Here is a 17,988-nt window from a genome sequence, read left to right on the forward strand (position 1 = left end):
ATTTTTCTTTTAAAATGTAATTTATTCCTTTGATGGCAATGCTGAATTTCAGCCTTCATTCTTCAGTCACATGATCCATAAAAAACATTATAATATGCTGATTTGATGCGTAAGAAAAATGTCAAATAGCTGTTCAGCTTAATAAAAGAACAGCATTTATTTGTAACATAGTATATACTGTATATATATATATATATATATATATATATATATATATATATATGAAGAGTTCAGATGCAAAAGCCTCTAAATGCCATTTGAAATGATTTTTATCAAACTTGTATATTTAAGTTCAGTAATTTCAATAACTTTAATAACAATATATATACAATATATATACTTTAATAACAATACATATAATTTTAAATAACAATTAATAGGTAATTATCATTGCCATTTAAGTGCAATCACTGAACTTAAATATACAAGCTTGATAAAAATGATCATTCTAGAAGAAAATTTCAAATGGCACTTAGAGGCTTTTGCATCTGAACTCTTCATATATATATATATATATATATATATATATATATATATATATATATTACTGGCACATACTTTTGAACGGCACTGTAAATATACATCCATAAATACATATATATATTTTTTTTTATTTTATAATTTAATTTATTCTGTCTAATATTTGTGCCAATATTATTCTTAATATTTATGCTTAGTAGGCTACTGTCTCATGTCATTAGCATTAGCAACTTGCTAACACCCAATTTTTGGTGTCTGTAGTTGCTGCCTATCCAAATCAGTCACCTTGATTGTTAGGAGACTTTCTAAGAAGTCAGTTGCCTGAGCAGGAAGCACACAAGGGTTTGGTACAGACCAAGCAAACGCACCGAGACATTGAAAACTATGTACAAACCTAGTCTATTTCTAAAACCTTTATGTCTGTCATTTCTTGGCAGCGAGTTTTTGGATGACTTATCAGAAAGCATCCCTGGGTCTTCTATGTTTAAATTAAACAGACCCATCCATAGGTCTCTCTTTCTAGATACCGCGTGAGCCCTGATCCGACGGGTCAGTCTTCATGAGATAATTTGCAGCTGCAGTTGGAATGGGAGGGTGGGGGAGGACAGTTATTTCAGTGGGACAGGCAGTTAGTTAGCTTTGCCATCAGGGTGGCATCTGTCATCCCACTGTGCTAGTGCTTGTGTCCTATGATGGATGTCACAATTTGGACCATCAAAATAGGAGCCCCCCGCTGCTTTTAATTGCCAAAGCTGGGCTCTGGCACATTTGTTATTACCGAGAGCTTGTTACGTCACACCAAATGAATTAACAGGTGAAGATAATAGATGTGCACCCGGGCGACCTGGCCTACAGCCTTGTATGAGGGCCCCGAGTAATTATGGGATAATAAATGTTCTGTATTGAAGCAGTGGGGGGCAGCATTAGACAGGCAAAAAAAAAAAAAAACCTCCCTGACAGGCTTTATGGAAATACACTCCACTGCCAGCAATGACACACACACACTCATCAGCTGTCTGACAGACGCTTGTATAATTAGACCTGTAATACATGCAATTAGAAAAATAGTGAAAAGTGTGCAGTTTTACAGGTATAAATATATTCCATCGATTCCATCGTTTCATTAAAATCATTAAAACTTGGCACCGCTCGAGTAAGTGCAATGGTGGCAGCTTCTTGAGGACAGAATGTCTATAACAGAAAGTAATGGGTGCTCAACAGTCGAGTGCAGAACTTCTAAGATTGTCAGAAAATCCTCAAAACACAGTCATGATGTCTGCTGAACCTTTGTGGCAATTACATGCCACCATGCAAACCAACCTTTGCTCATTGGAAATACATGCTTAACATAACACAGGGTTCATGCTTAACATAAACTATACTACAAAATGGTTAACAAGTAAAGAATGTATTTTTAAGGTTTTATAGTGTATTGTTTAACACCATTAAATGCGACTGAAAATGTAATTAATAAGACAGTTGAATGCAATAGTGATACGTACAAATTTGTAGGTCGGTAGATTTGTTCATACGTAAATAAATTACGTTTTTGTGCTGTCAATACGTAAATGTTTTAATACTGTAAATACGTCAGTATTATACGTTTCTGAACGTATAAAATGTAAATAAATTTACGTATGATAGAACTACACTTCACGTACAAATCATAGACTGTAAAAAAAGATGGACGACGCCCCTCCGCTCTTTTCCATCAGAGAGAACTGAAGCCGCCAGTGTCTCGATATGACGCTGACATCTTGGAACTTGAGTCTGCGCACTTGCGTGTTTCTGGACCAGACATGCGCAGTCGTGAGCAGGAAGTAAAGCCGCGAAATCAAGGCCACGCCCTCATTCTCGCTGAATCAAACGCAAGCACACGCCCCGCACTTTCATTAAGTGGCCTCTGTCTACTTCTTTCTTCTCCAATGATGTCTGCTGATTGCAGAACCTCGTTAAAATAAGTTAAATACATCTACTAACCACATAATCAACATTATTAAAAAAGTCCGCTGGTGCTTCAGTGACTACCTCGCACAGAGAACCTGTCAATCATGATGTCAGAGCACCGTTTTTATCATCACATAACTAACTAAAAACAAATTTATTTTAAAAACGAACACTTGAAATGACATCAACGTGATAGAAACTACAGTAAATGACAGAAACTATCTACGGAAAAAGGATATGTGAAGTGTAATTTAATTGTTTAGTTGGTCTCGCGTCCCATTGAATAACATGGGGAGGCGGGGGTTATGAGCTATACTAGGACCGGTCACAGGGGGGCGATCAAGACGGTTTGGCTTCAGTTTTGAGGGCTTGTGCGGCACGCTTGGTACAAATACACACGTATTCTCATGAGATCACGTTGACAGCGCAACATGTAAGCGAATAAATAAATTATATATAAAAGCTATTTTGTCCACACTGGATTACTGACATTCTTCACATGCTTGCGCAACTTCCGACAAAAGTGCAAATGGATTCAGAACTCTTGTTTTAACTCGTTTAGTTTAAACATCCTCAAGATGTTGCGGGCGCTAAGCGTTCGTGCCCGATGTAGACACGGTGTAATAAAACGTGTCATCTGCCACTCACTGGACTTTTCACATTGACTCTATCATAAAAAGTACGAGAATAAACGTAATTTTGCATAAATGTCGAGACAGGCACATATTTCCAATGAGCCTAGGTTGATCAAAACCAGGAGAGTAAATATAACAGTCTCAAAACCGGAGGCAGTGGGAGTCAACGCGTTCAGTACAGCGTCAGCCAGAGATGGCTAGATATAAATAAGCCCAGAATGTCTAAAGCAAACAGAAATTATACAAAATTAATTAGCGAACCCTGTATGATAATTACCAGTGGTGAGCGGCTGGGCCTTTGCGTGGGGCTGGAAAGAGCCCAGGCACAACAGAATTTGGGAGGATGTGGCGCAAGTCTGCGTTTCTGCCTGCTGCCGCCTCCGCACAAACCCCTGTAATTACTAACTTACATTTCTCTCCTTCGCCTTCACCTTTCATTTCGCAGTCATTTGGGAGAGCCAAGGTAAACCAGAGGACTAATTGGCAATAGACGTTTCCACTGGTGAGGCGTAATGCATTAAAGATGTGGGGCTTGATCTGGCTAGTTATGAGCAGCCAAATAAACATTATCCTTTAGCTATGTAGCTAAAATTCAGTATCCTGCCCCCTACACACAATTCCCTTCCTTCTCTCTCTCTGTCTCAACATGAGCCTGTCTCTCTATCTCTGACTCTCTTTCTTCCTTTGCCTGTCTCTCTCTCTCCATATCAGTACTTTACTACCAAAGCATCAATACACACAATAAAAGCAGTGACACAAATCAATAAACAAACAAATGAACAAATGAAAGAATGGAATAATGAATGAATGAATGAATAAATAAAGTGCCTGTCCCACTCTCTGCTTATATATCACCCTCTTTCTGTCTGTTATCCATATACAACATTGACAAATGATTCATACACACAACAAAATAAGTAACAAAAAAAAAATTGAGGATTAAATAATTTAAATAAATAAATGCATTACTCGTGGGGATAAACAGACGGACGGACGGATGGATGGATATAGATGGATGGATGGATGGATGGATGGATGGATGGATGTAGATAGATAGATAGATAGATAGATAGATAGATAGATAGATAGATAGATAGATAGATAGATAGATAGATAGATAGATAGATAGATAGATAGATAGATAGATAGATAGATAGATAGATAGATAGATAGATAGATAGATAGATAGATAGGATAATATTTGATCTCTCAATTTCACTTTTTAATTTGCAAAGTGGTTTACTGGCACGATTATTAGACCTCTTACAAAAGCATCAACACATACAACAACAGCAGTGACAAAAAGAAAATATTATTAAAATTAAATTTTTATATTTTTATAAAATTAAAAAATATATATTCGTACATAAATGATATATATTTCACCTGTCCCTCTATCTATCGCTCTTCCCCTGCCTGGTTCTCTCTCTACCAGTGTTCCTCCCACTCCATGTTCTCAGGCATGATGAGTAGCTCATGTAATATGATGGTTGAATGACAGAATAACCTTCTCCAAACCGAGGGCTGAGGTCTTGTGTATGACAACATGATGCCCAACTGTCAAAACACTGAGGTATGTATGCATGTGTGTCTATACTACATGTTAACGAAAGGCAACTGCGCTCTCTGTCACAAACATGCCATGTGCAATGGGCTGGAAATCATGGCAGCACCTCATATGTGGTCTGTACAGTATTCCAGAAGGCATAAGGCAGGAATTATATATTTGGCAGAGTTCTCAGTAAAGCATCCATGCCTTAATGTACAATGATATCTGGTAATCTGCCATTTAAGAAAAAGGGCCTGGTGGGAAGATCCTATTCAACTGTAAAAACTCTCCATGTTACCACAGGAAAGCTTTGCATATAAAAGTCTGGCAATGCTGAATATAGCAGTGAAAATAATCAAGTATGTCCATACAGTATGTGTGGCTAATTTGAAGAAGCTTATATTTGGTGTGTTTCATCAAGATGGTTCTCAAACCTGTCCTGGAGGACTACCAACACTGCACGTTTTCCTTTGTCTCCCTAATCAAACACGCCTGATTTAACTCATCAGCTCATTATCACATGGGTTAATGAGGTGATGAGTTGAATCAGGTCTGTTTGATTAGGAAAACAAAGAAAACGTGCAGTGTTGGTGGTCCTCCAGGACAGGTTTGAAAACCACTGAGGCTATGTTTACACGGAAACGATTCTGATGAGAAAACACAAAAGTGGCGTTGCGTTATCACTTTTTATTGTGCGTTTAGACAAGCATTTTGGGTGGGAAATCCGCTTGCATATGGTGATGCAAAAGTGTGTGAAATTCAATGTAGTATGCACTCCAGGCGGCTAGGTGGCGATGTGAAGCACTGCCACACAACAACACCAAGTCCGCGTGCCTGCTTACAACCTTCACTGTCAAGCAGACTTTTGCGTTTTTACCCTTTACACGGGAACGCGGCGGTGGAGCGTTTTTAAGATTTCCAACCTGGAGGGTGGTTTCACTTTTTTGCGTTTTTAAGCCCCAAAAACGCCGTTGCTGTGTAAACGAAAGGCACATCCGATAAAATATTTTTAATTAGCATTACAATGTCCATATTACTTACTTCAAATTATTGTAAAATGATAAACAATAAATAATACAATGCATTGAAATAATTACAGTGCATGTGAATTTATGAGGCCCATGTCTGTTCATAACCACAATGATGCACTGCATCTTATTCAAATGAGTATCTCAAGAGTGATACTCTATCAAATGGAATACATGAATTATGACCAGCTAATTATTCCAATCTTGCAAATGATCTACTTAAATATGATTCTACACTACTTTGCATAGATTGCTGCGAGTCATTCTGTGAGTGTGATCAATGCATATTCAGATGTTATAGGTAGTGCTGTCAAATCGATTAATTGCGATTGATCGCATAAAACATAAAAGTTTGTGTTTACGTGTGTGTATATATATTTTATTACAATTATATACATTATATGTATGTCTCTCTCTCTCTCTCTCTCTGTGTATATACAGAGACACACACACTTGTGGGTATAATATGCAGTATATAAATACACACCCACACATACTGTATATTATGTAAACAAACTATTATGTCAGATGGGATTTATCATAATCGATTTGGCAGAACCAATCCATGGACTATCAAGGACTCCCAGGTTTGGGAAACTCTGCTGTAGAGACTAACGGATAAAGTTCAGATATTTATGCTTCTTTAAAATTTCATAGCAAGATCACAAACATAAGGGGTTATCTTCAGATTCAGGCACATCTGGTGAACGGTGAACAGTTTTATAGGGGGACTTATATAGATATTCTGTGAATAACCGCAAAAAAAAAATAAATAAATAAAAAAAATAAATAAATATATATATATATATATATATATATATATATATATATATATATATATATATATATATTTATATATAAATAATTACAAATTATTGTTGGCTAATTATATAGATACATTTAAAAAAAATAATTTTATCTGAAGTTTAGGCGGTAAATAAATAAGACAATTTTCCTCTAAATAATTGTAGTCTGCAACTGTTTGTTAATCAAGAGATAGGTCACCCAAAAATTTTAATTCAGTCATCATTTAGGCTACTCTCCCTGATACCATTCCCCTTTTCCCACGGAACACAAAAGGAGAAATTCGAATGACTATTTTCCATGCAATCACACAGAGCAAGGACTGAATAAAGCCTTAAAGCTTCAAAAAAGGGTAAAAGTGGTCTATGTGGCTATAGTTCACATCTTCGGTAGCCAGCAATAGCTTTGTGTGAGAAACAGAGTGAAATCAAAATTTTAGGAATTTCTCCTTTTTTTCTAAAAAAAAAAAAAGATATATGGGAGCAACATAGGGCGAGTAAATGATGACAGATTTTTCACTTTTGTGTGAATCCTATCCTTTTAATTATTGTTGCTTCCCCAAGACAGCCTTGTTTGTAACTGAAGGTTGAGATAAAGGAAAAACAGTAAAGATTTTTTTAATGAATATTTGCTCACACTCACATTACTGTTTAATGAAACTGGACACTGGCGTTGAATGTTTGTGTTGGATGGGGGAGGTGAATAGTGAACGTGTTTGCGGTCAGTACTTCCTTGCTTCCAGGCCAATACATCAAGAAAATTTAAATATTCAGCATCAAAAAGGCAAAGGGTACATGCCTGATGATCTTAATTGCCCCATATTTTTGATGTGAAGCAATCATAACGGCTTCAAAGTGACACAAATTGATTTGTACGTCGACTGCCGTGTGCTTGTAAAAAAAATACGCCCATGCGGTTAATAGAATGAGTCTGTCTTTGAGGCTTCGGACGCCTTTTTAAACTAAAGAGAAATGCAAATGCGTTCATACTTGAGTAGCTCAGACATCTGCGGGGTTAATGGAGGTATGAATATTGCTGTCCAGCACAATGTTATTCCTTTAAAGACAGAATCAATCATAAACAACGACTCAGGGAAACGCTTGCCTTTAGAGTCAATTAAAAGTAGAGTGACATAACACAAAAATACACCCAGCATAAATTAAGTGGCCCGCCATCATTGTTTTCTTGTTTACCATGTTATGAAGCCGATGTTTGATGTGCACGCAGACCGCTCTGGGCGATAGTTTATGATCATTATTATTTAAATGAGCTGTTGTGTTTGAAGGTCTTAAATCACTGAACAGGAATTTTTGAAGTCCGGAATTATAAATGGCTTTCCATGCAAATGGGGGAACGCTGCTCTCTTGACTGCTTTCATTTCGCGGCACAACCGTATTCATGTTCGCTATTTAGAATAACATTACTCTAAAGACAAAGTTTGGTATTTACGCTTAAACTATTAGCAACTTTATGAAGTCTATGTTTTTCCCCCCTCTATGGACCCTGATGTGAGCGACATGATTGCTTGTTGCTAAACATACTTCCCAGAGAATGATTAATGACATACTTTTAATGAGGGACAACTGAACCCCTGCCACGCCATAGCTAAACACTCCACAAATGAGTGACTCACCGAGACTTGGTGGACTGAAGCTTCGGCGTCATTATCAATACAAGTTATGCTCTCATAAACAGCTCGCAGGCTTAAATTCTCCTGACACTAAGCGAAAAGCTCCAACGCGGTACCATATTACACATATTCACAGGATGCCGCTCCTGAAGTCGATGCTGAAATGGTCAAATTGATAGAAAACTACTCAAACTGTTTCACAAACGGCCATCATTTCCCTAAATCTACGAAGAACCGGGGTTGCTGCTTGTTTATGCCAGGAAATAAAGATGCCAAAGGGAGCCTCTGGGAGCACAAATGAGGGGGGATAAAATAAGTTTAAGTGTAAGGAACTTTTAAAAGCATTTTGTCAATGAATCATAAAATTGAATATGATACAGCAGGACTCCATGAAGGTGCCCGATAAATGGGCCTCATGCTGTAATTCAGTTTGAAAGCCCATTGCAATGGGAAGTTCAATACAAGATGAGTGGCCCCATCGACTCTTAGTGCCCGAGCCACTTTGTCGAGTTTTGCGCTGAGTGATCTATGTTTCAGGAAAAAAAAAAAAAAAAAGCACTTTGGACATTTATGCAGTTTCTCGTTAACTAGAACATGACCACTTGAAAGTGTATGAATGACATGAAAACATTTATACAGGCTTTCGGGGAAGTTTGCTGGATGAGAAGGTTAAACTATTCGGTTCATCAAATAGATCATTTCTATTGGAAAAGAAGAATTTATATATATATTTTTTTACTTTTCCTCAATAAAAAGTTTGAAAACAGGTTAAAAATATTTTGAAATGTTTAAATCATTCAAATGTAGGATTTCTTTTTTTCTTTTCAAACCATTTTTACTCAGAAATTGTAGAAACTGTCACAAATAATTACAAAGAAATGGCAAGTAACATTGAATTGTGTTACTTGCCATATGCAATATTGAAGTACTGTAAAAAAAAATTTTTCTAAGTTGTAAATAAAACAATGTTTGAGTATGGTATTTGTAATTGTTTGTGAAATTTACAACACCATTTTTTTTTCAGTGTAGAAAGACTCAAGTATTTTCTTGTAAAACATACTCCAATAATAACTGAAAATTGATGTATAGATGATTTTCACTCAGAAATTGCTAGGAAATTCCACAAATAATAATGAAGAAATTGCAAGTTGTCATAGTTCTGATCAGTTAGGTTCATTTTCATGGACTTTTAGTTTGTTTTTCTGTGTTCAGTTTTCTCTTATTTGTCATGGTAACTGATATGAATCGTTTTCAGTTCACCTGTGTGTCATTTATTACTCATTTACCTTGCTATTTAAGTTAATTGCTGTGTTTGTATTACCCATTGTCTGGTCACGGTTCTGGTTGGTTTTGTTTGTATCATCTTCATCGTGTGTTTCTTGCAATTAGTGGAGACACAAATATAGTGCGTTGTTATTTTACACAGCCCAATACTACAGACTTGCTGAATACACACTACACACTTTATCAACCACTTTAACTCACAGAATATATAAGTGAAGCGTATTTCTACAGCATCATCGGTAACAAAAACATGCTTTTGCATCATGTTACTGTACATCCACACCACTAGGTGTCAGTATAAATCCAAGATGACAGCACATCATAAACAGACAATTACTTCAGTAGGTGCACCTTTTAACACTAATTTACAGGAATGAGACTATATGTAGGTATTTTTTTTTTTTTAAAGCAACCACAGGTTTGCTACAGAGGGTCAGGAACCCATTACTTTTAATAGGGAAGAGTCCAGCGAGATATTTAAGCGTGTGCAGATGCGCTCACATTCAGCTCGTTCTCTGGTTTAGTCTGTCAGTCCCAATCTTTCCATTTCCCAGCTCTCGCCACCCCTGGAGGTGATTCATCTTAGAGGGGCAGATTAACACATTACCGCTGTTCCTTCCTCAGCTCTTGAAATTATGCCTCGCTTAAACATTCCTTTCATTTGCTGCTTATTTGCTGCTTAAAGCTTCTGTGATCAAGAGAGGGGAATGAGCAATTGTCTGGGACGCCGGCCTGTTTGCATATGTAAAAAGAAAGAAGGGAACTGACTCGGGCATGAAGAGCTCAAGCATTCAGGTAAAAGATGAATCTCGCACAGACACTGGGGATTTGCCCAGTGGACAATTCCATCATGGACGCAGACAGCAAAGTAATTTGGAATAGATCTTGATTGGTTTCTCATTGTGTGTTCAGAAAATCCCTTGTGTGTGGGAAAGCTTTAATTGAGTTTGACATCTCAGGATTATGAATCCTATGGCTATGTTAAACGGACAATTTACATCTTAATTTAAAATTCCACATGGGTAAAAAGATATTAATTACATTCTGCAGGGAATGAAATTCAAGTTGTTGTTTTTTATCATTTTATTATTATTTTAATTTCAGCCACAGGGCATTCAAAAGAGAACTGTTTATTTAAATCACTGAGCAGTAAGAAACCAGGCCAGTACATTCATTTTGCATTCTTCACTGAAAGTCTAAAAAGTTTGATTCTGAAAGTTGAATGAAGATTATATTATGGGAAAAATCAAATATTAATGGGCAGAAACAGAAGATGTCTTAAAAAGAGCATGCAACAAACGATTCAGGTATTGCAACATGCAACAAACAGCATGCGACATGATTCAGGTATTATTTTATATCCATTCATCCATTTATATTTCATTTATTTTAGTGCCACATAATTAAATTGATAGACTATAGCTAGCTATTTGCTAGCAGTAGCACATACTAACATCTTAAATGCTAAGTTTAACATGCTCCTTCAACCAAAACAATAGAAACAAGTTAATTCAGTCGACAACCAAACAAAATGCTCCACTCTTCTCCACAATGGTAACCCACTGTAATTTAAATGGTTTTAACAATTCCAATGTAATTTTACATTAAACACAATTACACGCCTTCGGCCTTTTCTAAATTTCTCAAAAAAAGATAAAATAACACTTAATTTTAACATTCTCTCTTAATTCAACCATGCAAAGCACGCTGGGAACTACTGTAACAATCACCACCTAGTTTCAGTTAATGCAACACAAATCAATCATGTAATCCAACACAAACGGATTAAGTGAACTTAAATTGTACATATATTTAAGCAGATTGAACACAATCAAATTAACTTCGGGTAAAATGGCAGTTGACTCGAACTATATGCCACCGTCTGGATGTGCGATTTTTTTTTACTCAACATAAATGGTTTGTGTTCAGACAACACGTTAGTATTTTGTACTGTTAAGTTGAGACATAATGAATAGTGAATAGTGACATTACGTTTAAAGTTGGTAGATTTAGACCAAGTACGTAAAGCAAGGTGGATTGTGGTATCTTCAATCCTGCTTTCCTGATAAAGAACAAAAACATATCCGTCAAAAGACAGCCTGGTTTTGACACATGAAACAAACAAAGCAGTGTTTGTCATTGAGATTAGAGCCGATCAAAGGCTAGTGACCATAAAATGCATCGCCTTATGAACCTCAGAAAGAAGAAGAAAAGAGAATAAAAATCAAAAAGTGAATTGTATCTTCCCGAGGAGGTGGAAAAATAAAATTGTATGTAATAAAAAAAAAGCGTGCGAGGGAACTACTGCATTATAGACTGCTCTCTCAATGAGAATGTAAAAGGTAATTTCACATATAAAAAGAACTCTAATGCATGGTAGTAATGTCGTGGGGATGGAACAAAGGCAAACTTTCATCTCTTTAAGCTTGGATGGAGAAAACCTTTGATGCTTTGAAAATGATAATAAAAATCTCAGACGGAACCAGTGAATGCGATGCAGGCCCCCCAGCACTTAATGCAGACACATGGGCTATCTACAGGGAGAGAAAAAAAGCCCTCAAATTGTGACACTTAGGGCGGCCAAATTATACCCTGAACAAACACAAAAGTGAGGGGAATAAAAATCCTATTATATCAAAGATTAGTTGAAATCTCAGCATGCTAAGAGACAGAATTTATGTTCCAATGACGTTCTACATTTTGAAAAGCAATATTAAGATATATATAACCGTGATATATTAAAAAGAGAGCCGGGAAAGATTTAAAGATGGCTTTAAGCACAATAAGTCAAAATGCAAAAGTTTGATTGGATAGAAAGAAGTTAATGCTCTTTCTGAACTAAAAGGCCCCTTTGTAAGTGATGGGGGGGGAAAGACAAAAGGTCTGTTCAGTGCTCTTTAGAAGAGGAAATTAGGCGTGAAAATTAGACTTTCCACCTCCAGCCCAGAACCCCCATGCCTGGGGTCCATCCTGCAGGACATGATGATCGGAAAAGTCTGCCCGTCCTCACTAAACGCATCCCCCCTGAACCCCTGACCCTGGTGTCCATTGAAATAACCCATTAGCTGCGTAATGTATTTAGACCAATGTCTTACACTCCACCCCCTCCTTCACAGAAAAACATTTTGACTCCATATTTCCAATTATTCAAACCATTTCCTTTGACTAGCCTCATCCCTGTGCTCTGAGAGTCGGGTGTTCATCATCACTTCCTGTAGCTGTTTTCCAGTACTAGCATACATTATCATTGGAAGATAACCTAACATGAATAACACTTAAAAACATGGCAAAAAGTTTTTCAATTTCTCACCCTCATGTTGTGTGAATAATGTGGTTCCTCTTTTGCTACTGGAACTGTCAAACTTCAAAAGGAACATCATAAAATGTTTCTAAAAAATATTCTATATCAACAGTGCACTGTGTTTCAGGTCATCATAATGTTTAGTATTATTTATATGCTATTATTCGTTAATATTTAGAATTAGCTTTTAGTTTTAATTTTAAATTTGGTTGTAGTTATTTTGATTGTTTGTTTCTTTTGCTTTCATATTATTTTGTAATATCTGTATAGCTTTAATTTATTTTATTTCATATTTGTTTCACTTTACGAAAACATTTTTAATAGTATTTTAGTTAATGCAGTTGATAATAAAATCACTGTTTGTGTAATGAACATACTGAAAAATAAGTTCCTGAAATGATCAAAAAAAAAAAAGATTGACATCTGATCAAATTTGTTTTTTTGACTCGTTTCCATGAACCAAGTTGATCCAGTTTACAGAATGAGTCTCAATGGTTTGCTCCCAAACTCATACAGTCCTCAAATTCAATTCACTGACTCAATGATTCAGTCACAGAAGTTCATTGTGAATCACAGCTTTGATTTCAGTCTATTCACGCAAAACACTTCAAAAAGATCAATAGTTGTATATTTATGTGTGGAAATACATTTTTGCATTCTTTTTACAGCGATTGGGAACAATTGGTTGAAAAAAAAATATATGTTCCTTTGTGTTTCACGGAAAAATCAAAGCATGATTGTGAGTAAATAATGAAAGACTATTCATTTCTGAGTGAACTATCCTTTTAATGACTGGCTTTGGAATTTAAATGAGGCTGCATGTACTTGCCGAAGCATGTATCCAGAAGATAACTGAATTAATATTTTACATATCAACTAAATTTGCCAGAGGAAAGTTGAAGTTAGAGAATCAAGCTTTGAGCTCTCTAATGTTATTCAAATATACTGACCCAAGTGCAGAAAAAAATCCTCTCTCGTTCCAGTCAAGGACATTATCAGGTCTTTCATTTTTACATTCAATGCAATTTTGAGGTTGAATGATATTTTGCATGGGTATTGAAGGCAGACTAAAGGAACACTTTAAGATAAGTGTTATTGGAGTCAGAGGGAATTTGAATGGGCAGTTCGTGGCAATGCAAGGACGTTGATTGGATGCTGTTCTTCTGAAATGCTTATGGTTGACTCCTTAAAAAAAACACACAAAACGGATCGGATCACATTATCAGTCATCTGTCCAATCAAATCCATTATAAAAGTGCATTCATTTAAAATAAAAATAACTCTCCATAATGATGTCTCCCTGAGAAGCTAAAGGCCTCTGAGTGGAATGAACTGCCAATATTCAAACACTGATAGGAATTGAAACAGGAACATTTCTTCAAATCAATGCCAGATCCCTTTGAAACACGGAGGCTTTTTTGTGCAAAACAGACTGAAAGAAAGAGGAAAAACAGCACTGCTTATCTTTTAGTTTTGATTTAGGCTGAAACTCTCCGGAGGTGTAGTCAATCCCCATGATAACCAAGTATGAATCCTGATCTTCACAGCATAATTGCAGCTTTTGAAGAGTGAAACATGAGAGAATACAACGCTAACACCAACTTTTTATTCCTAACTTTTCCTACAGTGTACGAATCCCCGGATCTCTTATGAGTAAAGAAAGCTAAGCTATAATTATTGAAAAGCTAAGCTTGAAGTTACAGCTATTTTCGGGCACAGCTTTTTTGCTGACGCCTAACTTGGCGGCGCTCGTTTTTGAACAGGGCGTGTTTGGTTAAAAATGAAAACGGTGCTTTTTCCTTCTCATGAACTTGGGATAAAAAGGAAATTGTCATTTAATTAAAACTCCTAAAATGGTCTATAAAAACAACCATTAAACTGACCGTCACCTCATTTTGCAGCACATTACGTCATGTACATGTGAAAGGCCTTTTTGGACAAACAAGTTATTTCCAAGCACACACCCCCTCTCTACGAAAACGAGATCCCCGAAATCGAGTCCTATAGCTCCTGCGGGGCTCTCAATGGTAAACATCTAGAATCAGCTATGCCTCCCTCAGCGCCTGGCACAGAGCAGAGAAACCCAACAAGCGCGCCCCCACGGGGATAAACAAGTCTTTAGGTCAAGTCTAAAGCGGCTCAGATGCATTCCTGCCTGTTATTAATAAGGTCTTGGAGGAGAGCGCTACAACTCGCGAATACTCAACCGCAGTTCCCGGCCTTCCACGTGCCGTAGCTGTGCGGTGGAGGCACTCTAACCCCTTTTAATTGCCCTGGAGGTGGGACGGGTTACAGAGGGCCATGCCTGGTGAAAATAATGCATTATTTATTCCGATCTGCCTGCTCCTCTATGAGCGTGCATCAGGGCTAATAGATTAATGAGGTCACATTAACATTTCTCTCACAGCCTGGAACAAGATGGCTGTTGATGGAAATTAGATTAAGACGGCCTAGATTAAGCACATTTACTTCAATAGAATCTCAGGTACTTTCTACTAACACTATATAATGGCATCGCAGCACGCATATAATGCGTATCCCATTACAAGCTGCATTTAAAAAATCAAATAAAACTATGTAATTTTGGGGGCAAAACGTAAGAAACACTCACCAAATGCATCATTACAGGCCCGAACGTCCGTTGTTTAAGGCATTAAGGTAATTTAACAATGTCAAGAGGAAAGTGTAATGGCCATGATGGATTTTTGTTTTTCTCATGGTCTATGGCTGATAATATTTGTATAGTTTTTTTCTTGTGTACTTAAGCCATTAAAGACTCCAAATGTAAGAAAATTGTCTGTCAATTTGTCAGTTATTTGCTCACTAAATGTTGTAGCACTTACTGTCATTTGTGGTGATCAATACTTAATAAATTAGGATGTTCACCTCAGTTTAAGACACGGATGTACAGCACCTTCTCGGGCCCCGAGGGGCCCGGACTGATGGAAGCTTCTCACTAATGTAGCCAAAGTGAGCCCTTTCTGTAAATTGCTTTTGTAAATTCAGTTGAGCTGAAATACTACTCAACCCTGACTTTCATTAAACGGGATGTTGAAAGTCAGAGAAAGCAAGAAAAAGAGAGGGGCGGAGGAAGAGCCTGGAAGACGTTAACATGCCGCCACCGAGTACGGTAATGCATCGAAGATTGTATTCTCTCCAAAACAATCCCATTTACAATATTGAATTATCAGGCAGAACATCAATGATCGTTGTCACTGAGAAACACACTCCCCGTGTCCAATCCAATTAAATACGTTTGTTAAATAATGTAATGATTGCTTTAACCATTCTCTCACTTACAGTCCATTCATTATGAATACTAAAAATGCCATTGTACAGTACTTGGGGAAAAGGTTATGTGGACCGATAGAATTAATTGTCCCGCTGAAGAAAAATGTCATGGGAACAATTAGATTTTTGTGATGCCCGATTCCTTCTCCCCAGCCAGTTAGTGCCATGGCGTTTTAATTTGTAACCCGACATGATAATATGCTGTTAGTGGGTAAAAGCGCCAAATATATTTCATATTGATTAAAAGGGATGAGCTAATGTTTCTCTGTGAGGAAATAGCTGCTTTGTGCAGGTGTAGGTGCAACTGTGACTCATAATTACCCCAATTACCATCAGGTATAAATACAGAACGATTAGACCCGCCACTTTAACAGGCCAGTGTGCCTCGGGTCATTGACATGCTTGATGGTTATATATATATATATATATATATATATAAAACCAATGTTATATATAACCATTTATATATATATATATATATATAAAAATAGGACACACTTTAGATTAGGGTCCAATTCTCACTATCATTAACGACAAATTTTACCTCAATAAACTCTCAATAATTACTGCTTATTAATAGTTAATATGGCAGTTGTAATGTTTAAGTATGAGGAAGAATATTGTCATGCAGAATAAGGAAGTAACATGTGCTTTATAAGTACTAATAAACGGCCAAAAGTAAGAGACTAAAGCCTTACCAGATGGATGGAAAGATGGATGGATGGTTTCAGGCATGCAAGGCCAACTCTTAGCTACCTGAATGGGGAAATATGATATGTCAAAAACTGCTTGCCAAACTCACATTAAATAACAAAATTGGACATAAAGTGTCCCATAAATGGTGATTCTTATGTTTAAAAATGCATATATTTCAGGTTGGTCCAGTCAATGAGCATGTGCACGTCTCAGGACACTGACTGTTTCTATGGCAACTGGAGCTTCAAACAGCAATTGTAGTGACGCGATGATTTAACCAATTGGCTCTTTTATTTAGAAGATGGGACAAATTTCACATTGCATTGCATTTTCTCCTATTCAGTCTCCGCTTGTATGAATTACTACATGTTGATATCAGAGTGTGTTGACGTACTGTACTTGAGGCCCAGATCTATGTGGAAACGCTAACAAAATACTGTAAGTTAAAATTAATGGTTTAGATAAACTGTGACAGTTCTATTTTCTGCATGGATTTAATACACCATAAATATATGGCCAACTTTCATGCTGAACAGTTAATACAAACATTTACAGCTAATGAACCATTTATATACGAACAAACACAAAGGACAGTAAAGGCCAATGACATATCTAAACAAAGACGGTTCAATCCAATCGAATCGAATCATATCGGTGTGGCTCATCACAGAGCATCAGTGAACTAATCTCTACACGTCCTACTTAAAAAAAGTGTGCGTCTTGCGGTACTTTGTGTTTTACAGATATGCCTTCTAGACACAAAATCATAACGCTTAATTAAATGGTGTTACAGTTAAATTCGATAATAGAGCAGAGATAAACCAAACAACATGAAAGTCGCAAGATGCTCTACAGGTCAAAGTTTACAATTTTCATCGTAACACCATTTGGAAGTAATCAGAAGCCTACGTTGTCACATAACCCTGTGAATAAGGTGTCAGCGAGCTGCTTCTCTAAAAAAAAAAAAAAAATCAAATAAATAAAGCGTTGTTCCAGCAGATAAAAAGTGTTCAAATTACAAAGGGAAAGGATGGAAAAATAACTCCAATTTACACTCATTTTCACCTTTTGTTGCGAGTTTTCTGTCGTGGGATTGGCGCGGCCGGGGAGAGGAGGCTATTCTCCGGGGAGCGGGGCGTGTTTGCGACAGGACAATGGACCGAGGCGCACACCAGGCCCGGCGCGTCACACCTGCTGAGAGAATAAATGACACACTTCGTTCTCTGCCGTTGTCTGCCTGGCATTTCACACACGCTCCAAATTCATCACCTTTGTCTTCAAAACAAAGGGAAAAGAAGAAAAAAAAGGAGAAATTGCCTGGTCTGAGGTGAGCTTAAGGAAAT

The 17,988-nt window shown here is 37.0% G+C and overlaps 1 long non-coding RNA gene across 1 annotated transcript; it reads right to left on the minus strand.

Moving 5' to 3' along the window:
- Window positions 1–13,708: 13,708 nt before the first annotated feature.
- On the minus strand, window positions 13,709–17,836 carry LOC148969606 (uncharacterized). The gene is made up of 3 exons (XR_016149307.1): window positions 17,711–17,836; window positions 16,648–16,705; window positions 13,709–13,843 (listed from the first exon to the last, which is right to left on the minus strand). It is a non-coding gene; the product is annotated as an uncharacterized LOC148969606 (long non-coding RNA).
- Window positions 17,837–17,988: the final 152 nt, after the last annotated feature.

The sequence above is a fragment of the Pimephales promelas genome, chromosome 22, assembly GCF_988280905.1.
Source record: "Pimephales promelas chromosome 22, fPimPro1.hap1.1, whole genome shotgun sequence".
Lineage (NCBI taxonomy): Eukaryota > Metazoa > Chordata > Actinopteri > Cypriniformes > Leuciscidae > Pimephales > Pimephales promelas.